General features: G+C 39.2%; 1 long non-coding RNA gene across 1 annotated transcript in view; it reads right to left on the reverse strand.

Moving 5' to 3' along the window:
- Positions 1–26,813, reverse strand: part of LOC139082835 (uncharacterized) — a 70,480-nt gene extending 43,667 nt beyond the window's left edge. The window contains exon 1 of the long non-coding RNA XR_011539126.1: positions 26,450–26,813. This is a non-coding gene — a long non-coding RNA (uncharacterized lncRNA). The remainder of the gene's footprint in view (positions 1–26,449) is intronic.
- Positions 26,814–27,438: the final 625 nt, after the last annotated feature.

The following is a 27,438-nucleotide window of genomic DNA, read 5'->3' on the forward strand; positions in this document are numbered from 1 at the left end:
GCTTTGTTCATAATTGCCAAACCTGAAAACAACCAAGATGTCCTCCAGTAGATGAATGGATAAACAAACTGGGGTACATCCAGACAATGGAATATTATTCAGCACTAAATAGAAACGAGCTATCAAGCCATTAAAAAACCTGGAAGAAACTTAAATGCATGTTGCTGAGTGGAAGAAGCCAATCTGAAAATGTTCCATACTGTGTGATAACAATTATGTGACATCTGGAAAAGGCAAAACTACAGAGACAGTAAAAAGATGAGTAGTTGACATGGGTCGGGGGTATGGAGGGATGAATAGGGACCGCACAGAGGAATTCCAGAGCAATGAAATGACTCTGTGTGCTACTTTAATGGGGGATACATGTCATTATACATTTGTCCAAACCCACAGAATACACAACACAAAGAGTGAACCCAATATAAACTGAGGACTTTGGGTGATAATAATGTGTCAATGGAGGTTCATCAGCTGTAACTGATGTATCACTCTGGTGGGGGGGTGTTGTTAATGGGGAAGGCTATGCATGTGTGGGAACAGGGAATATGGGAAATCTCTGTACCTTCCACTCAATTTTGCTATGACCATAAAACTCTAAAAAATAAAACCTATTAAAAAAAAGAAAAAGAATCACTCTGGATACTGTGCCTAAAATGAGCTGGGAGGTTAACAGCTATGACAGTCACAGGGAGGAATTTCCTTGGGGCAGCAAAGTGCCCCTGCAACTTGATGTTAAGGTTTTGAAAGACATGAGGGATGACTGAGCAGCCCTCTAAATCCTAATCAAGGAAGGTGACTGCAACACACAAAGCTGAAATCTTTTCAATTGTATCACACTCAGTCTGAAGAAGGCTGCATTACTAAAAGGGCATGCCAGACTTGGGGGCTAAAACAGCACAAGCAGAAAGAGTGAACATTTAGCAGTCTGTCTTCAGCACTAGCGTCCAGACTTGGAGGTGCAGCCCAATGGTATAAATAAGTATATTAGTCCATCGTAACTCGATGACACCAGCTGTTAATTTCATCCTGCCCAGTAGACATTCAATAAATATCTGTTTGCAGTGAATTGGATTAAATTGGATTCCATGCTCACCAAGCAACTTTCTGATCATGATTTGGCTTCCTGTGAGTCTTTTCTATGAGCATATAATGTCCTGATTAGCTGACACAAACTTTCTAGTCTGGTTTACAATCCTTTTTTGCCATAAATGATTACGCTGGCATTATGATTGACGTATCCATCTCCTTTGTGTTTGTTCAGTATAGCTGACACTTGGGGTTGTTTATCCAGCTTCCATCTCCCCTTTCCCCCTCCCATCAATAAACCTTTTTTCCATGTAGTTACCTATCCCCCTACCAGGTAGTCCATGGGCCTCTGAGCTAAATGACCCCACATCCATCTCCAGATGGACCCTGACTGTCTTAAGTCAATCATCACATTTAACCAAGACCACAGCGATTGGTTTAAGTGTTGACACATGGCCTAAACCTGTCTAAGCAAAATTCAAGAGTCTTTCTTACAAAAATTGGACAGAGATGGTTTCCTTCCTAAGGATGAAGAAGGAAGCACGTAGCTCCTGGACACTGCTGGAAGCCAGTTTGCTACTGGGCTCTTTAATTTTATGTGTCAATATTGTAAGGCTATAGTGCCCAGTTGTTTGGTCAAGCACCAGTCTAGATGTTACTGTGAAGATATTTTTTTTAGATATGATTAGCATTTAAATCAGTAGACTTTGAGTAAAGCAGATTACCCTCCAAATGTGGGTAGGCCTCATCCAATCAGTTGAAGGCCTTAAGAGAAAAGACTGTGCTACCCCGAAAAGGTAGGAATTCTGCCTCCAGACTGCCTTTGGATGCAAGACTGCAACATGGATTCTTCCCTGGGTCTCCAGCCTGCTGGCCCACTCTGCAAATTTGGGACTTACCTACCCCTACAATCATGTGAGCCAAACTTTTAAAATAAATTCTCTCAGTAGATAGATAGATAGACAGGTAGACATATCTATATAGATAGATAGAGATAGGAAGATAGAGAGATCTCCCATTGGTTCTGTTTCTATGGGAACCTAACTAGCGCATCTACCATCAGGGAACAAAGCAGACACACAGAAGAAAGCAGAGCAATTACAGGGGACAGAAGCCAGAGCCTGGATAAAATCTAGCCTGAAGCCCACATGTATCAACCAGGAGGATTTCCGCTGCAAGTAACAGAAAACCCAACTGTCCTAAACAATATGGGAATGAATGACTCACAAAGTCAAAATCCCAGTTGTAGAACAAGCTTCAGGGTCAGTTGATCCAGCAGCTCAGTGATATGGAAGTGGGAAGTGGGTGATGGAAGTGGGAAGTGATTTGGAAGCTCAGTGACGTCAAGAAAACAAGTTCTTTCCTTTTCTCTGCTCCGCTATCCATAGCGCCCCATCACAAATCTGATACCCTCATACTTTACTGGCAAACATTGATAACAATCATGGCTACCCACTTCCTCCTTCACATCCAGTGGAAGAGATTGAATTTCCATGGTTCTGTCTCTCAGAAGTAAGAATGATGCTTCCTTCACATCACATTAGTCCAGATTGGCATAGGTTTGCCCGACCATGAACTAATGATTGTCAAGAAGGCGGGAAGAAGGGAGGATTACCATGATTGGCTTAAATTAATCTAGACCAACCCTCAAAGCCCTGTCAGCCCCTCACCTTGCACTGCTGCTACACAATGAGGAGGGATGGAATGGACGTTAGGCAGGCAACAATAATGTCCACTGCAGAGTCCAACTGCTGCATTTCAGGTATATGAGCTAACAAATTGCCTGTTCAAGCTATTTTGAATTGTATTTTTAGTGATTTACTACCAAAGTTATGCTAACTGTTACAGCAGCCATTGAACTCATCCTTCAGATCTCATGGCCTCTGGGTACCTTGACAAAATTAACTTCCTGGACCTGCGGAATTGAAGACCAGACCCTAAATCGTGGTGAGCTCCCTGGGCTCTGTCACTCTATGAGGTCTTACCTGCACCTCCCGTAGCCCACCCCACACCTAAAACTCCCTGGATCTGTGACTCACCCAGCTTATTAGCACCCTCTGAGTGCTACAATCCATAATTAACCACACGGGGTGTCTCTTTCTCCCTGACCCCTGGCCTTGTGTCATGTTCTATGCACAAGTCATCAATTCAGGATTACATCCCTTGCCTGCTTCCTTTGGTGCTATTACTGGACCCCCAGAGAAAAAAACCAACATTTATCTGTCACCTTACTTAGCACTGGGTAAAATGCTTTCTAATTTAAGTCTCATAATAACCTTAAGGAAAAGGTATTAAAATCCTTATTTCACAAATGAGGAAACTGTGGCCCGGGAAGGTTAAATAACTTGCCCAGAGTCGTGCTGCTAGGAAGGAATTCAAACCCTGGTTGGTCTGTTCCCAACCTGCGTGCTTTCCACTACACCATAGAAAATCACACTGCCCTCGTCTACAATTGAATCCTGATACCCAGCTTGGGTTTGACCCTTGCTGGTGCTCTACCGTCCTTCTAAGTCATCTTTGATTGACTCCCTATCACACCATTCAAAGCTGTTATTCGAGCCCTTCCTTCATTCCTCATGACCCTGATGGCTATGTTTCCTATCCATGGAATATGGGAGATGACCCTGCCTCTACCTCACAGAGAAATCTGAGCTCATCTGCCCTCAGCTCCTTTATGTATCCATGTCTTCACCTTAGCACATCACATCTTTCCTCCCAACCTCATCGACAATCTCAGAGGTCAAGATCCATCTTCCCCGTAACGCTGTCTTACTTATTCTTTGAACCCCACCCCGTCCCACTTCCTGCAATGATCCCCTCTTTACCTACTACCATCTTTAATTCTTGTTCATCTGGCCCTTTCCATTACACCTTTAAATATTCTCAGTTCTCCTGAATCTTAAAAAGCTAACAAAATACTGATTGATTCTCCTGGAAACTTCTAGTTCTCATTAGTTCTCTCCTCTGACCTTTGCTGCAAAACTCTATCTACCCATTCCTATATTTATCCCTCAATATCTGATTTATTTTAAATCTTCCACCCCATCCCACCACTAACATCCCCACACACAATGAAACAACTCTCAAGGAAGTTAAAAATGACCTCTTTCTTCCCAAACCGTGTAGTCTTTTCTAGTGCTTCATCTTCCTTAACCGTGTGCAGCATTTGACACTACAATCCACCCACTTTGAAATTTGGCCTCCAATTGATTTTTGTGACAGTGCAGCTTCCTAGTTTTTCTTCCATCTCTCTTGCTGCTCATTGGCCTCCTCTTCTGTCTGGCCTGTTTCCTCCTCCTCACCTCTCTCTCTCCCAAAGAAGCCGACCGCCTGATCCACTCCCTGTCACTCGCTTCGTGGGGAAATGCATCTATTTTTAGTTTCCAATCTCACACCTATGTTGATTCCTAAAAATGCATCTCCAACTTTTATTTTCAACTACCTCCAGGACTGGCCTACCTAGATGCCCCCACCTCATCTACAACTCAGTGCATCCAAGCATAATTTATGGTTTCATCTTCCAGAACCGTTTCTCTTTCCAACTGCCCCCTTTTTTGACAACGTGTAGATGCCCAGGCCAAAAACCTCAGGGTCATTTTTGCTTTTTTTCTCTCCTCCCTTTTTATCCAGTCACCAGCCTTTTTCTTCCCTTCAAAACTTCTCAAAAATGTGCCTTTTTCCCTACAGTTATAAAAGGAGGGAGATGTGGGGCTGGCCCCATGGCCGAGTGGTTAAGTTCACCCGCTCCACTGCAGGTGGCCCAGTGTTTCGTTGGTTCAAATCCTGGGTGCGGACATGACACTGCTCATCAAACCACACTGAGGCAGCATCCCACATGCCACAACTAGAAGGACCCACAACAAAGAATATACAACTATGTACCGGGGGGCTTTGGGGAGAAAAAGGAAAAAATAAAATCTTTAAAAAAAAAAGGAGGGAGGTGGATACTGTGCCAACCTTAGTCCAGGTCCTCACCACCTCATGTTTGTATTGCTACAAGTGCTGTGTTTCTCCCTGCCTGTCTCCCTGCCTCCAGTCTCCCCACTCCTTACCACTTCCTTACCTAATGACGTTGTCTACTGCTGCTTTATGTCCTACTCAAAAACACACTCAGTAGCAAGCCCAAAGTCTTGCAGCTGTTGTCAGGGGCCTCTCTGATGAGGTCCCACCAATCTCCCTTCTCTAGTCAGATCTGTCTCTCTGATTCTTACATCCCAAGACGGAAGCTGGCACTGCACTGTGTAAAGACTGCTTATTCTGCAAATGAGCTGTGCAGGGCTAACCAAACAACTTTATTGCAAATATTAAAGATTTATTTTTCCACTTAGCAACTTGCATTTATTGGATTCCTTCTGTGTACCCTGATGCTGTGGGAAGTAGAAAGAAATAGAAAACAGAGTCCTGTCCTTGAGCAATTCACTATCTAGTGGGAAAGCCAAAGATGAGCATTTATAGAAAACAATCACTCCATCAAAAACAGTGGTTTTTAAAAATTAACCACAGAAAAACAAAAATTATCCATCACAATGGTTATATATACATACAGTGCATATAGTTTTAAAAATCCTAACAATACAGAAGTATGTAAAACAAATAGTAAAATATCCCTGCTGTTCTTCCTTCCTAATTCTCAATAAGAGTAATATGTTAACAGATAACACGAAATATATTTGTATGTACACATATATACATATATGTGTGTTTACTTTTACAAAAGATAGCATCATACTATACATAGTATCCTGCAAATTTTTCTCATTTGACAATAATGTCCTTCAATGATACACCTGATTCTTTTTTAATGGCTGCATAGTATTTATTTTTAATTCAACAGTCTGTTCTAGATAATCATTTATCCCTTCTGTTTTCCTCTATCACAAGTAATCATTCAACAAGCATTCTTTCACGCATTTTCAGTGGTATGCTGGTAAATGTTTTAACAGTTGGCTCTCCAAATTAAAAAAAAAATTTTAAATCAGCCCTGCTTTGTAACATTTGTCCATTTCCGTGGTGTAAATACTCTCACTCTTGGTGATTTCAAGCTACCAATGTGAAACCACTGAAGGCGGAGATAGGAAGAGGAGTAGCTCTCGCTAGCCAGTGCAGCCAGCTCCAGCAGACCACTGTAAACCTTATTGTGCATATTCTTCTGAGTGTTTTACAATACAGGAAAGCAAGATATTACAAGGCAATTATCACTTTGCCAGACGGGAAACACAACTAGCTTATTAACTGTAATACAGTTGAACCATGAATTAAATCCATTCCTTTTGGATTCTAAAGAAGGCCCTTTATCTGTTACCTTAAATAGATTCTGTTTAAAAGCCAAGGAAATTTCACAGCATCTCTTTTTATTTTGCCACCTGAGAAAATCACTTAAGGAAAATAGACTGGATGTATGACTAAATTATTTTAAAGATTCAATAGAAGACCAATTAAATTCACCACTTAGTATATTCAGGCACAAACACACACAGGACGAGGGAATGCAGACCCCTCCTCTTTGAAACACTCATGTGAACGCGGCTGAATTACACACAGGTGCACAAAAGAACTACCTCCAACTTGAGGTTGCATCCGACTCACCTGGAGTTAAGCCACTGCGTGCTGGGCCCCGCCCACACCGTTTCTGATTCCATAGGCCCAGGGTGGGGCCAAAAGTGTGAATTTCTATCAAGTTCCCAGTTGGTGCTGATGCTGCTACTCTGGAGACCTCACTCAGAGGACCACCATTCTACATGAACTCTGAGCCCAAAGTCCAGAGACTCTTCTGCCATGCTCCGGTGTTGTGTGAATTTCTACCACTAGATCAGATTCCTTTAGCTGGAGACTTTCTCCTGTTAAGGCACAGGTAATTTTAGAAATATAGTGAGTTCTTAGCACTAATCAAAGCATTTGAAAATGTGTTTCACTGGGGAGTGGCACAAATTCCTTGCTACAGCAAAGCCAAGGAAATTTCAAAGCATCTCTTTTTATTTTGCCGCCTGAGAAAATCACTTAAAGAAAATAGACTGGATGTATGACTAAATTATTTTATTTATTTATTTATTTATTATTATGAGATTTGTTTTCTGAAAATGAACGCCATGGTTAATGTTTGCTATCAGTGCCAATAAAAGGGTAAACTTTCAAAGGAGCTCAAACTTCTCATTTATTATTAGTATTATTAGTTAAGGAGCTCAAAATTCTCATTTACAGTGGTGGTCACACCAACATCTGTGTGGGAATTCTGACCCTGCTACTTAACTGACTGTGTAACCTTGAGCAATTTATTTCATCTCCCTGTGCCTCAGTTTCCTCATCTATAAAATGAGGATGATCATAGCAACAGTTAGCTCATAGGGTTATTGAAAGGATGTGATAGGTAGAGGACCTGACATGTGGGAAGCACTCAATGAATATTGGCCATGTTACCAATTAGAATTCCAGTTCTATGTTAAGAAGAAAGCATTCTTTAGGGAAGTAAATTTGGGAAATACTGAATTAAATAAAGTAAATGTTTCTTTGTTACAGGACTTCTGGGTGCCATTTATATGCCAGTGCACACCACAAATGCTCTAGAGGATATCATACATAGCGTTTCTAAGGGTTATTTAGTCACAGAACTTTTTTTGCAAGTAGCATTTTGAGGATAACAATTTTTATAATATTGTTACAATTATGGTAATAAACCAGTGTTTCTTGACTTAAATATACAACTGAGAGAAATTAGCATGTGGCTGCAGTATACCTAAGCCACAGGTGCAGGACTGGGATGGAGCAAAAAAGTCCTTGTTACCCATAAGAATTTTCTACAGCCCTTAAACGTGATATTTCCCCCATTCATTCCATTGTTCTTGCCTGCATTTAATATTTCCAACAAATATTTATTGAGTGCCTCTAAGTACTAGGCAATGTAGGTACTGAGGATTCAATACTGAATAAAATATAAAAAGTTCCTGTCCTCATGGAGTTTACCTTCTAGAAGTCAGATAATACACAAACAAGTAAATATATATATTATGTCAGACGGTGGTAAGCACTCTGAAAAAGAGGAGGTGGACAAACAAGTAAATATATATATTATGTCAGACGGTGGTAAGCACTCTGAAAAAGAGGAGGTGGGGCAAAGAGGAGAAGAAAAGTATGCAGGGCAGCTGGCTATTCAAGCAGAGACCTGGAGGAAATGAGGGAGCAAGCCACCGGGACACCTGAGGGAAAAGACAGTCCAGGAAGAGGGACATAAGTGTGAACAAACATCCTGAAGGGGGAGCCTGCCTGTGTGGCTGCAGCCCAGTGAGTGAGTGAGAAAGAGAGGGGCTGCAGTGAGGCTAGCAGGGTGCAGGAGGCCACACCAGGGGAAAATTGTACTAGCTATCTTTTGCTGCATAATAAATCACTCCAAAACTTGGTGGCTTAAAACGACAATGACTACTTCTTTCCTCTCACAGTTTCTGTGTATGAGGAATTTGGGAGTGGCTCAGCTGGGCAGTCCTGACTTGGATTTCCTCATGAGGTTCAGTTAGACGTCAGCTGGGGCTGCAATCATCTGAAGACTCGATGCGGGCTGGAGGATCCACTTCCAAGATGGCTGAGCACACAGCTAGCACGTTGGTGTTGGCTGTCGCCTGGAACACTCCGTTCCTCTCCATGTGGGCTCTCCATGGAGCTGTTTGAGAGTTCTGCACCACGGCTGGCTTCCATCAGAGACAGCCATCCAAGAGACTTCAGAAGGCAGAAGCTACAATGCCTTTTCTGCTCTAAATTTGTACATCACACACTGATTCTGATGGGAGGGCGTCACAAGGGCATGAAGATCAGAATGTGAGGATCAATGACAGCTGTCTGGGAGGCTGGCTAGCCCACCATTATAAGGTCTTTAGCTTTTACTCTGAGTGAGATGGAGAGTGATTAGAGGTTTGGGGCGGAAGAGTTATATGGTCTGACTTGTGCTTTGAAAGAATTGCTCTGAGTGCTGTGTTGAGAATAGACTATGAGGAGATGGGTAGCAAGGGTGGAAGCAGGGAGAGCAGTTAGGAGGCAATCTCAGTAATTCAAGGGAGAGATTATGATGGCTTGGACCCAGATGACAGCGGTAAAAGTAGTGAGAAGTGGTCAAATTCTTCTAGATATCCTTTGAAGCTAGAACGAACAGAATTCCTGATGGATTAAATGTGGGTGTGAAAAAAGAAGAGTCAAAGATGACTCCAAGGCTCTTGACTTGATTGCGCATATTTTGCCCTCTGTTATATCCTGGCACCAGGCCTACCCCTTGCCATGGAAACTCAGAATTAGGAGGAGGAGCTGCCAGGGTATTGACAGAATGTTACCCAAAGTCTGTCTCAATGGCACTAGTGCAACATCCCAGCATTTTGCATAAAACAATCCAGGTATCACTTCAAATGAAATATAAAAGCCAAAATTGTTGCAAATCATTAAGAAACTTTAAGGCACTTGTGGATGTTCCCAAAACTATGGCTAGGCTAATTATAATCTCTCTCCCCCAACTCCGCTACCTAGCTGTTCTTAGATGACAAAATATTACTCTCCATTTTTTGTTTTAATTCCACATTGACAGAAACATTCCTAGAACCTGTCAGCAATAGAATATGTTTAACCACTACACAATTTCAAGTAATCCTCCTTTGCTTTATGATAAAAGCAATGTTTATTTAAAACTTTTAATTTTCTAGGCATTAAAATATTGTTTATTTGATCTGCTGTCAGAATCTTTATGCTGAATATTCCAAGTCACTGTAGAGATCAGCACTCTGCAGAACAAGGTTAGAGTTACAGATCATATTTGTAGCTTAATTGCTTGACAACTGATCCATTCTGAAGAAGTATGTCTTTTCTTAGGTCCTGAGTTTTGGGGTCCCTGAAAATTTGCAAAGCAATCTTACTCAAATATTCTGGGAATCCATGTTTAATTATTAGACCAGGTCTTTGAAAGAGCTGTCATTCATTCCTTTATTCACTCATTCATTCCATATTGACCTCACGTTATATTCAAGCCTTGTGCTCTGTGGTGGTGACTCAAGCGTAGATAAATTCTTGACCTCAAGGAGCTTACACTGAATTGGGAAAGACAGATGAGAAAACAGACAAGACGCTACTCTAGAGTAAGGACAGGGCACTATGGGGACACATAATAAGGGCCCCTGCCCAGTCTTGAAGAGTCCAGGAAGGGAAGTTATGAATAAGCCAAGACTTTAAGTACAGAGATGTGTGCAAGGGTGTTCTAAGAAAGAGAGAACCCGGTGCAAGAGAGTGTAAGGGACATTCAATGAACATAAAATGCAATACAGTGGGGAACCACACAAGCTGATTCAATATGGTTGAAGCTTGAGGTAGATGGTGGAAAGTAAAAAGACATCTAGAGACGTTAGCTCGTACCAGCCCAGGAAAAGCCTAAAATTTCAAGGAGCTTGTAGTTTAATCCAGAAGCAATGAGGAATCACTCAATAGTTTCAAGCAAGGCAACACTAGGAAATTTGGTGTATGGAAAGATCACTTTGACCACAGTTCAGAGAATGGACTTGAGGAGATGGCATGGAATGGAATCAACCTTTCCACCATCTCTTTACCCTACCACAACACTCAAGTCACCATCATCTCTCTCTGGTACCACCACATCAGTCCCCACAAAAAGTCTCCTAATCCATTCTCATTAGCCAACTAAAAGTGCAAATCAGACCAGTCACTCTCCACTGAAACAATGGTTTGTGATCCCATTGTCCTTACAAAAAAACCAAAATCCTTAATAGAGTTCACAAGTCCTTGCTGAATCAGGTCCAAGGTTCCCATCCAGTTTTAAGACCATTTCTACTTTCTTAGGTCTTTCAATTCCAGTCATGGTGGGTTTTCTTCCAGTTCCTCCAAGGGACCAAGCTCTTGTTCCCATTTGTTCTGGAACTCCAATTGGGTTGTTTTCTCTTCCTAGAACGTTGGACTCATATGTCTCTGGTTAATTTATGTCCTTCATTCAGACTTCAGCCTAGCCTTCACTTTCTCAAGGATATGTTGCTTTATCACCTTGACTAAATTAAGCGCCCCACTACACACTGGACACTCCCATTACACCTTGTACCTTTCCTTTCATTACACTTTATTGAACATGTTTATTGAATGCCAGTCTTTCCCACTAGCCTGAACTTCTCCTTCCCACCTCTCTTGTTAGTTGTGGTACCCCCATCACCTAGCACAATATTGGCTCAGTGCACCACTTAATCATTATATATTGAATGAATGAATGAAGACAGTTAAGAGTTGTGTCTCAACTGAGAATGTAGTAAGAAAGTGTGGATTTGAGTCTTGAGTGCTCAGAGTGATTGGACTTGGAAATTAACTGTAAATGAGAGGAAAGGGCAGGGCCTAGCATGTGTAGTTCCCCAATATATTGGATGAACCCTGAGTGGTGCCTGCTATGTGGTAGAAGACTCAACAAATATTTGTGTCAAATGAATGAGATTGGACTAGTGGAGGCCATAGCTCAGGTTTCTGGCTTGGTCTAGTGTGTGGCTCCATTCCCTGAGAGAAGGAAAACATGAGCAGAGTTGCTTGTACTACTAACAGGGCTTTAACAGTACTACTCAGCTGTCTGCTTTCGAAACGACTATACGAGTATTCAAAACGACATTCTATCAATAGAAAGGAAAACAGCATGAGTGTGTGTGCGAAGTATTATTGGGCTATATTCAATTTAGTGTTTATATTAGTATTTTAATACTTTAAATTTTAACCACATTTTCATTAGAATTATTTCATCTGACTGATTTCAATTTCTGGTAAAGAAAAGACATAGCTTTGGATGGGCTGCTTCTGAATGTTGTGGTCGAAAATTCCAGAAAATTATCTCCTTCCTCTTAGAAGGGAAGAATTACAGAGATTCTTTAAAAATCTCTCTACTGTGACCAGTAATGCATCTTTTAACTTCAAAAATGTAACCCACAGGGCTTCTATTTGGGGTGATGAGAAAGTTCTGGAACTGGATAGTGGTGATAGTTGCACAACATTGTAAATGTACTCAATGCCACTGAATCATATACTTTAAAATTGTTACAGTGGTGAATTTTATGTTATGTGTCTTTTACCACACACAAAAAATTTAACACAAAACATGTGCTCCCCAGAATTAGAAGAGTTTGACCACCTTATGCAACTTTGGTATTTTAGAAATGTGAGAAGCTTCACTCTGCTTGTGACATGCTTTCTAGAAGCACAGCAGTGCAATGCTGTGGAGATTTTTTCTGGCAAGAAGATTTGGAGCCCAGCATCTGAGAAAGGAATGAAATTCAGGTTGTGTGTGACATGACTTTGATAGTAAGAAAAAGTGACTCTAAGTAATAACAGAAAACAATCACTTCCCAGGTCTATATAAGAAAAGGGCTGTCCTTGATTCTCTCTCGTCTAATTCTATTTGCTTCTCAAGAGTTGAATTCTTAGAGATTTTGAACTCCCAATGCAATTCTGTGCTTAAGAAATCCAAGGATGTGGTCTATACAGAAGTTTTCAGCTTTGTCACCAACAAAAACACATTTATTATTTTCCTTCAGGGATTGCATGTTTTGAAAGGTGGTATCTATTAAACAATATCAAACAAACTGCCTTTATTAAATAAAATCATTTTCTATTTTCTGCTTATCAGTTATATAATACATACATACTTCTCCATTGTATCTCTGATTAGCATGAGGTAGCCAGTGTTACTACAGTCAGTTGATATAAATCCAGGTAAAAGCGAAGAATTGACCTTTAGGTTTATCTGTCTGCTTTTTCATCTACAAACGCCTTTAGAATCTTTGAAACACTAAAAACTCATTAGGGTCTTAGAAATACTGAAAAGAGCTTGGGCCCCTCCATCACTCCCCTCCAGGGCCTCTAATAAGGAATCACCACTCTAATAATTAGTGTTTATATCAGTGTATCTTAACAGAGAGGAGGCAACCATCTTAATCAGGTTTATCGAAATCACCTCAGGGACTTTTTCAAGCTGCACGTTTCCCTGACGCCTGCAGACAGACTGGCACATCCTCTGGGTAGAGGCAGGGGGTGGGGATGTTTCTCCTCTTCTCTCTTGAGTATTACTACTGCTCTAGGGAACCACTCTTACTGATGAGAGTGTACTGTACCTGTCAAGTGTATTAAGGCCAAGAAAAGGGTAAGAACCAAACACTGACTCATATAATCCTCATCTGAGGCTTTCCCAGCAAAACAAATGTCTAAGGGCAAGTCATTTTCTCATTGCCTTGACTGAATAAGGTGGGCCGAGCAAGAAACTATTTATAAAGTGCTCTAACAAACTGATGAGAAAAAATATTAAATTTCTAATTAAAAATAAACAATAATAGACAATTCATAGGAGGAGAAACTAAAGTTACTAACAAACGTAGGGGGCAAATTTTTCAACCCGATGAAGAACCGAAAGGTAAAAACATAAAGCACACTCTGGGCTTGACTTCTGCTTCCAACCAAGACGGAATAACAATGACCAGATTTAACCTCATGCCTGAAACAACTGAACAGTGGACAAACTATAGGGAATAGTGATTTGAAAGACAGTGAACATCAGTCAATGAGGACAGTGATTCCTGAGAGATGAGGGAAAAATGAGGCAAGCCACATGATTGCCCAGCTTCTGCCTTGAGAGAGTTTCCAGGCCCTGGCACAGGGAGGGGCCACAGGAAGGAGGACTCAGACAGAGCCTAGCAGGCTCCTAGAATTGGAAAGATGGAGCAGAGAGTCCAGGGAGACAAAGGCATCTAAAATTTGCAGGATAGTAATGAGAAAGAGAAAGCTGCACAGAGAGAGAACCCCAGAAATCTGCAGAGGAAGGGTCCCTGTCCAGTCTTTAGCTGAGTATGGATCAGCACATGCAAGTGAGGAAATCACCAGAGGTCAGGCAATGAACCCCCTAGAAGGATTGAAGTAGATGGTGCCTGGTGCTCACACAGGGCCTATCCCACCAGCCAGACTGGAAAAACCTCAAGATTCACAGGTCATGGTGGAGAACTTAGAAGGGTCTTGCCTCACTAGTAGGGAATTAGTCCTTGAATGACTACTGCTCTGGTCTCACCTAAAAAACCTTAGAAGCAAGACCCAAAAAGATCAAACTGTTTCTTAGTAATTTACCTGCACCCTAAAACAAAGCCCAAGGCCATTATACAAATACAAAAATATTCAGCACCCAGCAAGTTAAGATTTACAATGTCTAGAAAGTTACGTAGACACATAGAAGACATACAAAAGACCCATATCACACTTGTAGAGATGAAAACTACAATTGGTGGGAATAAAAATATACTGGATGAGAGATTAATAGCAAATTAGACATTGCAGAAGAAAAACATTAGTGAACTTGAAGACATGGCAATAGATAAAATCCCAAAAATAACAAGAAAAAAGAGAATCAGAAAGATAAACAGAACATCGGGGAACTATAGGACAACGTCAAGTGGCTGGATATACATGAAATTGGAGTCCCCTAAGGAGAGGGGAGGAGCAGAAAAATATTTGCTGGAATAATGACCAGAATTTTTCCCAATGTGATGAAAACTATAAATCCACAGATCTAAGAATACCAACTAACCCAAAGCACAAAAATCTAAAGAAAGCTGCGAGGCATATTATAATAAAATTGTTCAAAATCAGTGATGAAGAAAAATATCTTAATATCAGCCAGAGAAAGAAGATGAGATACATGCAGAAGAAGAAAAATTAGTACGACAGCAGACACTTGACTGGGAAAAAAATGCAAGTGAGAAGAGAGTAGAGGAACGCCTTCAAAACACTGAAAGAAAAATGCTAAGAACCTAGAATTCTATACCCAGAGAAAATGTTTCAAAAACAAAGGCAAATTAGAGACTGTTTTAGACACGCAAAAGATACAAAAGCTAGAAGAATTCATCAGCGGCAGGCCTCCACTACAAGAAAAGTTGAGAAAGTCTTCAGACAGAAGGAAAATGATACCAGGTTGAAAAACAATGGAATGAGGAGATCAAAAATGGGAGCCATGTGGGTAAACGTAAAAGATTTTTTTTTTTCGTTACTTAAATCACTTTAAAAGATATAGGCTGTTTAAACAGGAATGATAACAATGGAGTATGGGCTTTATACCATTTGTACAAGCAAAATGTATAACAACAATAGCACAAAAGTTGGAAGGGAGAAGTGGAATATGATATTGTTTTTTATCCTATATCTGAAGTCATATAATATCACTTGAAGGTAGACTGTAATAGGATAAAGAAAATCAGTAAGAATATGGAAGATTTGAACAACTTTGTCAGCCAACTTGACTAATTGACATTTATACAATACTCCAAGTAACAAGAGAGAATACAAATTCTTCTCAAGTGTACGTGGAATATTTACCAAATTAGACCATTTTCTAGGCCATAAAACAAATTTCAATAACTTCATCAGGGTTCAAGTCATACTATGTTCTCTGACCACAAGGGAATTAAGTTAGTAAACAAAAATACATCCTAAACAACCAATGGATCAAAGAATAAGTAAAAAGGAGACTTTGAAAGTATTTTCAACTGACAGAAAATAAAAACACAACATACCAGAATTCATGGGGTGCCATGGCAGCCATGCTGAGGAGGGCATTTATAGCGTTTATAGCCATGTTTAGGGAAAAGTTTATGCCTACACCAGAAAAGAAGAAATGTCTCAATCAGTGACCTCAGCTTCAACCTTTAGCAACAAGAAAAAGAGCAAATTAAACACAAAGTAAGCAGAAGAAAGAAAATAATAAATATTAGAGCAGAAATTGAAGAAATAGAAAGCAGAAAAACACTAGAGAAAATCAATAAAACCAAAAGCTAACTTTTTGAGATCAATAAAATTAATTAATCTCTAGCCAGATTAATCAGCAAAAGAAAAAGTTACAGTTACCAAAATCCAGAATGAATATTGGCATTACTACAAATATTAAAGATAATAGGAGAGTATTGTAAACAATTTTATGCCAATAAATTCAACAACTTAGTTTAAACAGACGAATTCCTTGATAGACACAAGCTATCAAAATTTACTCAGGAAGAACTAGATAACCTGAATTGCTCTACATCTGTTAAAGAAATTGAATGTATAGTTAAAAAACATTCCCACAAAGAAAACTTCAGGCCCAGATGTCTTCTCTGATGAAATCTACCACAAATTTAAGGAAGAACTAATACTAATTCTACACAAACTCTTCCAGAAAATGTTACATTAATACCAAAATCAAAGACATTACAAGGAAAGAAAACTACATAGAAGCAAAAGTTTAGCAAATTGAGTCTGAGAGTATATAAAAAAAGGGCTAATACATCATGACCAAGTGGGGTTTATCCCAGGCATGCAAGATTGGTTTAACATTCAAAAAATTTAAAGGTAACTCATCATATTAACCAACTTAAAAAAAAAGTTTTGATTATCTCAAAAGATGTGGAACAAACATATGGACAAAATCCAATACCCGTTTCTGATAAAACTCTCTGCAAATTAGGAGTAGAAAGGGAACTTCTTCAACCTGATAAAACACATCTACGGAAAACCTATAGATAAATATCATACTTAATGGTGAAAGAGTGAAACAACCTAAATACCAATAGCAAGGGTGATTAAAATGATTATGGTGCATCCATTCAATAGAACATTTTGAGGGTATTAAAAGTCAGGTACTTGAAGAATATTTAGAAACAAAGAAAATTTCCTGTGATATAACGCTGAATGAAGAAAGGACTATATAAGCACATGATCCAAATGTGTTAAACACAGAGAGAGAGAGAGAAAGTGAAAGAATAAAACCAGAAGGAAATATTCAGTTAAGTTAACAGTGATTAACCTCTGCTGGGGGCGGGGGGGGAAGAATGATATTATTAGTAATTTGTTCTGTATATACTTTTCTGCATTTTCAAAATTTTCCTATCTTTAAAATCAGAAAAATTAATAGTACTAGATTTTAACAAATATAACCAGAGGGTGGAAAAAGAAAAATAAAGAAATTTAAATGACTTCAAGTTTGTATCTTTTGTCTTACTTTTTCCTCAGACTCTTCCAATATTCACAATCGGACATAGCCTCTCAGATATCCACAGATATTTAAATCAAAGAGGCCCACTATAAAGTTCATGATCTTTTCCCACAAATTTGTACTTCTTGTTACTCTCCATCTTGTTTAATAAGGTCACCAGTTAGTTAATTTATCTATTCCACAAACATATATTGAGTGTGTACTATGTGACGGGCACTGTAGTAAGCAATGGGGGTCAACAACAACCAGTAAAATACGGACTCTGCCTTCAAGAATCTTCTGGCATCGTGAGGGGGATAGACAATCATGCAGCATAGGACAGTAAAACATGTGTTACATAATGGGATATGAACAAGGTGCTACAAGAGTATAGATGAAAGACAGTTGACCTCACCTTGGATGGTCAGGAAAGTCTTCCTGTAGCAGAAAATATGTAAACTGAGTCGAGAAGATTGAGAAGAGTTAGACAGGTAGCTTGTAGTAACTTGTTTTCCGGAAAGAGATCTATTGGCACAAAGGCCAGGAGGCTCACTCAGGGGACTGCAAGCAAACATTTGAGAATATAAGGGCCTGATCAAAAAAGCTTGAAAATCAGTGAGGAATTGGGATTTTCTTCTGTGGCGATTAGAAACTGTTAAAGGGTTTTTGCTAGCACTCAGTATCCATATATCCACGCAGTTACAGATTCTGAGAGGCAGAGCTTCCTCTCCTCCAGACACCCAAGTATTTTTCAGAGTCCATTGAGTAGGGCAACATGGCTTATAAGTGGGTACAGGTCATCACTTGCTTTTGCCACCATTACTGGCCTCTGCCCTATTGAGACTCCCCCATGGTTGCTGGTTACTGTGCCAAAGATCTGTAAATATCACCATCTACTTTGGGGCACAGATCCCTGTTGATCACGCTAACCTCTGATGCATTCTGCGTTATAACATCTCTTTTGCTGGACAGTCCATTGTGAAATGAGGGAGAAGTTCTCCTCTCTGTATCATGCTTTATGGGGGGAGGGGGAAGTCGATTGTCTCCAGAGCACAGTGGCCGGGGTAAAGATGTCCCAGAGTCTATTAAGACTGCTTTGTTTGCATACATAGCCACCTGTCCCTGGGAAACACTCCCACCACACAGTGTTTAGGTCAGAAAAGTTTCAAGTAACAGCTACCATTATGTCCCCAGGACAAGTGGCTGCCATCTAATACTTAGAACCTGCTATGGAGTGTGGATGTTGATGCCATATTCTTTCTTCCATCAGGTGGCTCTCTCAGGGAGCCTTCAGTCATTCACTTTGATTTGGCTTGCTTTAGATATCCCAGAGTCTACCCCCTAGGATATATCTGAATGCCACTCACTGAATTCTTTGAATTCTTTCCCTAGCAGTTTCCCTAGTCCCCTTGCCTCGATAGAGCTAAACAGGTACCGGAAATTCAGAGTGGAGGGAAATCTCCTTGTTCCATCCACCAGCTGTGTCTGTATCTCAGCTATGGCCCAACCAGGGCACAATGACAGGTATAAAGGCTACAGACCAAATGTTAATGAAAGACATCTCTGGGCAATGGGAATTAGGGTGATATTTTTTTGCAGTTTCTTATTTTCATTTTCTAAGTTTTTTCTCAGAAACCATAATAACTTGCATAAGAAATTTCAAATAAATAAGTATTACCGTGATCAACAAACAAAGAGTGAGGTGGGTATTGGGGAAACAAGCATTCTCATATAACTGAGGAGGGAGTGAATTTTCTTTGAAGGCCATTTGGCAATATCAGTCAGATCTTTGCCACGGCCTATAACTGTCAATTTATCCTGCAGCTGGGATAAATTTATTCCCTTAAAGCTGGACAAATAGACGCATAGGGATGTTCAAGGCAGCATCATTTGCAATAATAAATAACTGCCAACATCCTAAATGTTCATCAACAGAGGAATGATTAAATAAGTTTTGATACATCCATATCAGGGATGTGGTGCTACAAATAATGAAATAGATGTCTATCTATTGATTTGTATTGTACTCAAGATGTATTAAGAAAAGGCAGGTTGCAGAATAGTTATATGTAGCGTGATATCACTTGAGGAGAAAGATAGGTGGATGGATAGATTGATAGATGACAGATAATAGATAAATGATAGATGGATTGATCATTTTAACACGCATAGCAAATGTCTGGAAGAATTCGGTGGAGTGCTATGACTTTTCATTATCATCTTGTGCTATTTATACTGTGAGCTCATTTGCATTCACCCCATGAACCCTGTACTCAGGCCAATATTCCCCAAGACACGAGGCCCCTTCATGAACCCTTGCCCATGCTGTGTCTTCTACCTGAAATGCCTGCTTTCTCCTCCTGCATCTCACAAACTCCTTTTCTTCCAGTAATAGCTCCACCTCAACGTTACCTCCTCAAGATGCTGTCTTCAGAGGTCCTAGTCTGCTTTCATTATCTGCTAGGACTTTCCACATTTTACTGTCCTTTTTTTTTTTTAAACATGCCTACTTCCCTCACTAAAAGGCAAGCTTTTCAAAGTAGGAAAACTATGACTTTATGTCTTTGTATTTCAGAATCTAAAGCCATGGCTGGCGCCTAATAAACACCTGCTAAATGTTTGCTATTAAAAAAAAAAAGGAATGACCTTTCTAAATATGAAAGTCTAACCTCCTAGAAAAAAGGAATTAGCCTCAGCACCCTAATCTGTTTACAAATCTGGAATTTCTTTTAAAATAAATGCCTGTTTAATAAAAAAAAAAAGCCTACAAGTCAGAAAGATATTAAGGCCCAATATTTTCTAAATAAGGTTTCATCAAAATGGATACTTTGAATTAAGTGAATATCTTGAGTAAATGTTCAGACTTAGTTATTACTTTAAAGAAATTATTCTGCATTAAATTTTAAGAATCATTTTCCATTTCAATTAATTTCTCAACTTTTATTTTTATGAGAAAAAGATACAAATGACTGGATTTTATTGGCGTTTGTCAGTTCTAATTATAGAGCTTATTTTACAGAGAAACATTTCATCACAGCTTTGGTTAAGGGTCATATATTCTGTGATCCTTTTTTTCACGTTGAAACTTCTGTTCTTGCCTTGTTCTCTACTGTAGTTCAGACGGGAGGAAAGGGTAAGGAGGGAGCAAAATTTGATTGGCAGCAAACATGAGTGTTAACCCACCCTCCCCAATGAGACTACAGTGGAATGGAAATGATGATGTAAATCATAGCAGAAAGTGGAAATCAGTCAGTTTCCACATATGGCAGGTGCCACTTGGTTTCCTGCGTGGAGGAAGAATCAGGATGATTGATGAATATGTGTTATGCGGATCATAGCGGTGTGTCTCAGAGTCAACTCTGTCGTTAGTGAATCACAATGGAGTCCCTTTGTAATGCTAATATCACAGTGATACAGATAAATGACAATGCATCCTAATATTCCCACAGATAGTTGTGATTTCAAATACTTTGTCCTATTGCCCCATGACCATACCTTTCATACCATGTGTCCCAACTTTTATTTCTGAAATCATGGCTTACTGGAGTTACAGACTAATTGTTATCTAAATAACTTACAAAAAATATTGCTTTGTTTGGGAGGATAGGATTCGATATGTTCTATTAAGTCCTGTAAATAAACCATGGAACTCTTCTGTAACAAAAAGTGCCTATGTTGAACAGATGGACCATCCGCAGATGACTGTTGTTCCTCATCACTACATCTTTCCCTTGGTACTTAGCGCCGTTCCTTACACAAAACAGACTTTCAATAAGCATTTATTGAATTCATTAAAAGACTAGAATTAAGGAGAAATGTCTTTAAGCTAGTCAGAGAAGTTAATCTTCTCTTCTTCTAACACTACTCTAATTTTGCACTTGCCTAGAGTTGGTGATTTTCTGGAGTGGTGTGACACATCCACCAGGACTTATGCATTAGGTCCTGCTCAATTTATTTCCAACCAACAGAGTGCTGGGATTTTCAGCATACCAATACCCACAAACTCTGCCATCCACTGCCCAGCCTACTCACTGTGGGCACTCCATTTGTTTGCTTTTGTGGCATTTGTCCTAGAAATTAAAAAGTGCCTTTGTTCATGTTTTTAATGGATTTCAAAATTCGAATGTGTGGAATGAGGAAAAACACTGCTGAAAACAAACTTTCTATGGTTTGTCCCTGAATAACCCAGTGTTTAAATAGCATCAGTTGAATGTGGTATTTTACTTGTCATTTCTTATAGAGAAATTTTAAGCTTCCTCTGAGTTTTGGAAATTCAGAAAATTTTGAAGTGAAGATGTGTAATTGAATTTTTAAAAATTTTTTGTCATGATATGCAGATCTGAAAAGTTTTTCACACAACAGCCACAGGGATCTCTTTAAAAATCTGATCACAACTCCACTGCTTAAAACTTTTCAATGGTTTCCCATTGACGCTTCAATAAAGTCTGAGGCTGTCACCCCAGCCTTTAAAGCCTTGCCTGTGCCATCCCCATCTAACTCATCCGTCTCATTTTATGCCCTTTCTCCTCAGCCCTCGCACCCAGCCATATAAACTTCTTGCTGTTAGATTTTCCTCCACCAGAACCTTCTCTCATACTCTTCCCCAGCCTGCAACACTCTTCTCTCCAGCCAACACCACCTACAACCACCTTTACCTTCACCTGTCTGACTACTCAACCTTTAGGTTTTAGCATAAAAGTCATCTTCTCGCCTAAAACGCTTTGTTTCCACAGGTCAGCTGTTCCCACAGCATGTAGCATTTTGCCTTCACAATTATTTCTATAATGTCTGTCCTCCTCACTGAATTGGATGTTCTCTGAGAGTGGAGACTAGTGTATCTTTAACTCAAGCACAGCATTCAACACACAGTACTGTAACAATGAATGAGACAATATCATTGCAGATGAAATACTAGAAATGCTCAGGGTTCAAATATGATATATCAATTTTTTAATCTAGATCTTAACGATGGACACACACAAAATAACCTTTTTCATCTGCCCATGGCTCAATGCTTAAAGCCACAATTGACCAAAAGCAACTAAAGGCTTTCAGCTGCAAAGAAAACAAGCCAGAATAAAAGAATAAAATCCTCCTTTTTCAAAAATTTTACCCATTGTCTACCTGCTGAGAACCCATAGATTTCAGCATTGCTTTTTAGTTTTTATTTAAGTTTGTGATGAACTTAGGCACTTTTATTTTATTTATTTATATTTCATTTTAAGGATGAAGGAGAGAAGGAAGGAAGGAAGACACCTCAAAGTGAATGTTGAGTCTGACTCACTTTTAACAAAAGACCACTAGGTCTGTTGGCGACACAGCAGCCACAGGTCTCCCTGTTGGATCCAACTTTACCCCAGCTCCCACAGAAAGCCATAAATCTGCCCACTAAGCTGTGTGCTCCCAGGGCAGGAAGGGTCGAGACTTTTGGTCTCTATACCCTTATCACTCTCCAGGAAGCATACCGTAAGTGTTTGGGAAACATTTTTACTGTACTTTACTGTATATCAGTTTTTTAATATAAAAAGTATATATACTTTGTATAATTAAATATATATAAAGTATATATATGTATACCTTATATAAATAAATTAACAGCTTTGTTGAGATATAATTCACAAACCAGACAATTCATCTATTTAAAGTATACAATTCAAAGGTTTTTAGTATGTTCATAGAGTTGTGCAATCATCACCACAAGCAATTTTCGTCACTCTATAAAGAAACCCCATATAGATTAGCAGTCCCTCCCCACTAGCCTCCGATCCCCCAGCCCTAGGCAACCATTAATTGACTTTCTATCTCTATGATTTGCCTATTCTGGACATTTCGTATAGATGGGATCATACAATATGTGGTCTTTTGTGACTAGTTTCTTTCATTTAGCACAATGTTCCAAGATCCAGCTGTGTGGTAGCATGTATCAGTACTTCATTCTTTTTACAGCTGAATAATATTCCATTGCATGGATATGCCACAGTACATTTATCCATTCATCAGTTTACAAACATTTGGATTGTTACACTTTTTGGCTGTGATGAACAATGCTGTTCTAAACACTCATGTACACATTTTTGTGTAGAGATATGTTTTTAGTATCTCTTGGATATACATCTAGGAGTGGAATTCTGGGTAATATGGTAACTCTATGCCTAACTTTTTGAGCAACTGCCAGGCTTTTTCAAAGTAGCTACACCATTTTACATTCCCACCAGTGGGGTATGAGGGTTCCAATTTTTCCACATCTTTACCAACACTTGTTAGTGGTTGTCTTTTTGATCATAGCCATCCTGGAAAGGATGAAATGGTGTCTCATTGTGGTTTTGATTGTTTTTTTTCCCTGATGGCTAATGATGTTAAGCATCTTTTAGTTTATTGGCTATTTGCATATCTTTTTGGAGAAATATCTGTTCAGATCCATTTTCTATTTTTCATTTAGGAAGTCTTTACATTATTGAGATGTAAGAGTTCTTTCTATATTCTAGACAAAAGTCCCTTATCAGCTATATTATTTGCAAGTATTTTCTCCCATTCTTTTCACTTTCTTGATGATGTTCATTGAAGCACAAAAGGTTTTAATTTTAAACATCCAATTTATCTATTTTTTCCTTTGTCACTTGTGCTTTTTGTGCCATATTTTAAAAAACTTTGCCTGACCCAAAGTCATAAAGTTTTACTCCTAGGTTTTCTTCTAGGATTTTCTATTTTTAGCTTTACATTTAGGTCTTTGATCTATTTTTAGTTAACTTTTGCATATGGTGTAAGGAAGGTATACAACTTGGTTCTTTTACATGTAGATATCCAGTTTTCTCTGGTTACAGGGGTACAACTGTGTTCTTTTCCCAAATGGATATCCATTTGTTGAAAAGACTATTTTTCACCATTGAGCTGTCTTGGTATCCTTATTGGAGATGAATTGACCATAAATATGAGGGTTTATTTCAGTACATTCAATTCCATTCCATTGATCTATACGTTTATCCTTATGCCAGGACCACAGTGTCTTGATTACTGTAGCTTTGTAGTAAGTTTTGAAATCAGGGAGTGTGAGCTCTTCAACTTTATTCTCCTTTTTTGAGATTGTTTTGGATATTCTGGGTCTCTTGCAGTTTCATGTGAATTTTAGGATCAGCTTTCAATTTCTGCAAAAGGTCATTTTGAATTTCAAGAGGAATTACAAAGAATCTGTAGATCAATTTGGGAATATTGCCATGTTAATGTTGTCTTTTGCTCTAAGAACATAGAATGTCTTTCCACTTATTTAAGACTTCTTTAATTTATTTCAACAACGTTTTGTAGTTTTCAGTATCTAAGTTGTATACTTCTTTTGTTAAATCTTTCCTAAGTATTTTATTCTTTTCAATGCTATTGTAAAGGGTATGGTTTTCTTGTTTTCTTTCAACTATTGTATTGGAGAAAACTGAGATGTATAACCAAGAGTGGAATGATGTTATAGAGTTCTTATAAAATGTTATATGAACTTTTAGTGTCCAAAAATGTATACCCTCATAAAAAATAAAAATAAAACCCACTGAAACTAAATACGTTACTCAATGAGAGGGACATCACCACCACAAAAGACCAGTCTTTCTTATTATTGGATAAGATCCTAGAATTCTAATGACTAGCTTCCAAATGTTAAAAGAGGCCATGAATTAATTGTTCAAAGATGGAAGGAACTTCCTCAGGAATGATAACTCAATGAGAATTTTAGACACAATAAGCCTTTTTTGACTTCTAGATTCTACCCTATTCATTAGCATGACCTGAACAAGTATTTAATTTCCATGGACCCCAGTCATTTCATCTGCAAAATAAGAGGATTGGACTGGGTGATCCCTAAGGTCCCTTCTAATAATGTTCCCTTATTATTACTTTATTAAATTTAATTGACAAAAACATTTAATGGCAAATGGTAATTTCTCCCCCAAAATAGGCAGACTCTTCCTAAGAAAGCACTGTGCACAAAGGGTTTTGTCTATCTCAAGGTGTATGCTAATGCTGTGCCTTTACGTATGATGCATATGGTCAAAATCTATAAATACACTTTAGCCTTCTCTCCTGATTTTTCTCTAGATTTCCTACAAACTTTATGTATTTATTTTGAGCACAAATGTTATATTCCCTTCCTTATTGCTCATTTTAGCATTTAAATACCTTTGGTGTCTAACTTGGCCCCTGACTATTTTCCAATTCAGAACGTCCTTGGGGAAGGCAGGGTTGACTACTGCCTGAGTTGTACCCTGTGATTTCTAGCAGCTGGAGATAGCCTCTGTAGTTCCTGATGTCCTTTACTTGTTTACCAATTCCAGAAAATTCTGTATAAAGGACTGAGACAACATTAAATACAAATGGGAAACATGTTTGACTTTAAATTTATAATAAATCAATTGACTTTTGAAAAACGCATTTATGTGAAATCCTTTAAAACTGTAAAGTATAATAAAAACAGTTTTTCAAGTGTAAAAAATTATAATAAAGTATAATAATAATGTTTAACTATTAAAGATAGAGGCACTGAGCATCTGACATGAGGGGTGGTGAAGACAAATAGCAAAGCAAACAAAATGGGCACCTGTGTGATGGGGGGTTTAGAGGAAATATGAAAATATATATACTGAGGACCCTGAAGATGATCTTCAACCAATTTGCCTAGGAGAGAGAGAGAGATAGGTAGATATAATCTCCTAGGCAAATTGGCAAATATTTATATTATGTTATACTAATATTATATTATATTATATTACATTGATGACAGTAAGAACTATGGAGACCTTTCATTGGGCATTGGAAATTACAGTGTACTCTTTAGACAGTAGTGTGCTCTGCCTTTCCCAAAATATGTTCTGAATAGGAAAATAATTGGGACTAGGTTAGATACCAAAGATATTTAATAAGCAATAAGAAAGCAGATTAGGTAGATAGATAGGTAGATAGAATCGCACACATATGTATGCATGTATATGTACACATACACACATATACACATATATATATATCACCCAAATTATATAAATCTCATTCCTTATTCATGAAGATAATATTTATGAGTGTCCGCTATATGCCAGGCACTATTCTCGACCCCAGGGGAATAGCAGTAAACAAACAGGTTATGTTTCATATTCTAGGGGGAGTACTATGTTATAGTAGATTTCACTGACCACTGCACCTAGCACGGTGAGAAGCACACAGGATATGCTTGTTTCTTCTGATTATAATGTGGAACATTATCTGTATCAGTCAGGGTTTGGTGAGGGGAGCACCATTCCTTGAGTATTATGGAAGAAGGGACTTCTTCTAGAATTGACCTCACACAGGTGTGAGGAGCCGGGGAAATGAAGGTCTTGTGGTAGAGTTGGAGTCACTAACCAGTTGCTCTGAGAAACCCAGGCTCCTGGCCCAGAAGGGAAGCTGTGGGGGAGGGTGACCGGAAGCTGTTACCTTGGTGCAGCTACTGCCTCAGCAGGATTCAGTCAGCCTCCAGAGGTGGGCGTGGGGCAGCTGTTGGTCAGCAGTTGGGAAGAGAAGCTGGACAGAGACCAGCTGGAACTGGCCAGGCACCTCTGCATCTGTCCCATCACTGATCTGTGATGACCAGCAGAGAGAAATGGCCACTCCATCACTTCTGCCTTCCAACCTCATGCAGCTTAACCAGGTTGACACAGGACAAAACACCACACCTGCCATCAAGATGACAACATGTGGTACAGACAGATCCTAGGGGTGGTCCTCATGACTCCTGCCTCTGAGTGTCCACACCTTTGTATAATAGCCTCTACCTGAGCACAGGTGGGACCTGTGACTTGCTCCTAATCAAGAGAATACAGCGATGGTAACAGCTGTCACACCTGTGATTATGTTGTCATGTAAGACTTGGTCTTAGCAGACTGGAGTGAGAGAGACTCTCCAGCTGGCCTTGAGAAGCGAACAGCCATGTTGTGAACCACCTATAGAGAGCATGCCTTGAGGGAGCAGCATACCACGAAAGAAAAATCATCACGGACATCACAAATTCTCGCTTCTGTCTTCTAATTGCACCTTTTCTGGTTTCATCCGAGCACAGGATTTCTCAGTCTCAGTAGTACTGGCATTTCAGGCTGGATCATTTTGCATATGGGGAGCTGTCCTGTGTATTGCAGGAGGTGTAACCGCATCTCTGACATCTACAAACTAAGCGCTATTATCACGCACCACTCTCCCCCAGTTACAACCAAAAATGTCACCGAAAATTGCCAAACGTATCCCGAGGGGTAAAATCGCTCTGTTTGAGAAATACTATTGCAGTATTAGAGCTACTGCAGCACTAAGTTCTGTGTAGCCAACAGGAAATCTTAAAAAAGAGAGAAGGGTGAGTCTTGAGCACAGTTACTTCCCACACTAGAAAATCTATTTTCTCACCACACACCCCTAGCAGTCAAAGCTGATGCTTG

Source organism: Equus przewalskii, chromosome 4 (assembly GCF_037783145.1).
Source record: "Equus przewalskii isolate Varuska chromosome 4, EquPr2, whole genome shotgun sequence".
In the NCBI taxonomy this organism is placed as follows: Eukaryota; Metazoa; Chordata; class Mammalia; order Perissodactyla; family Equidae; genus Equus; species Equus przewalskii.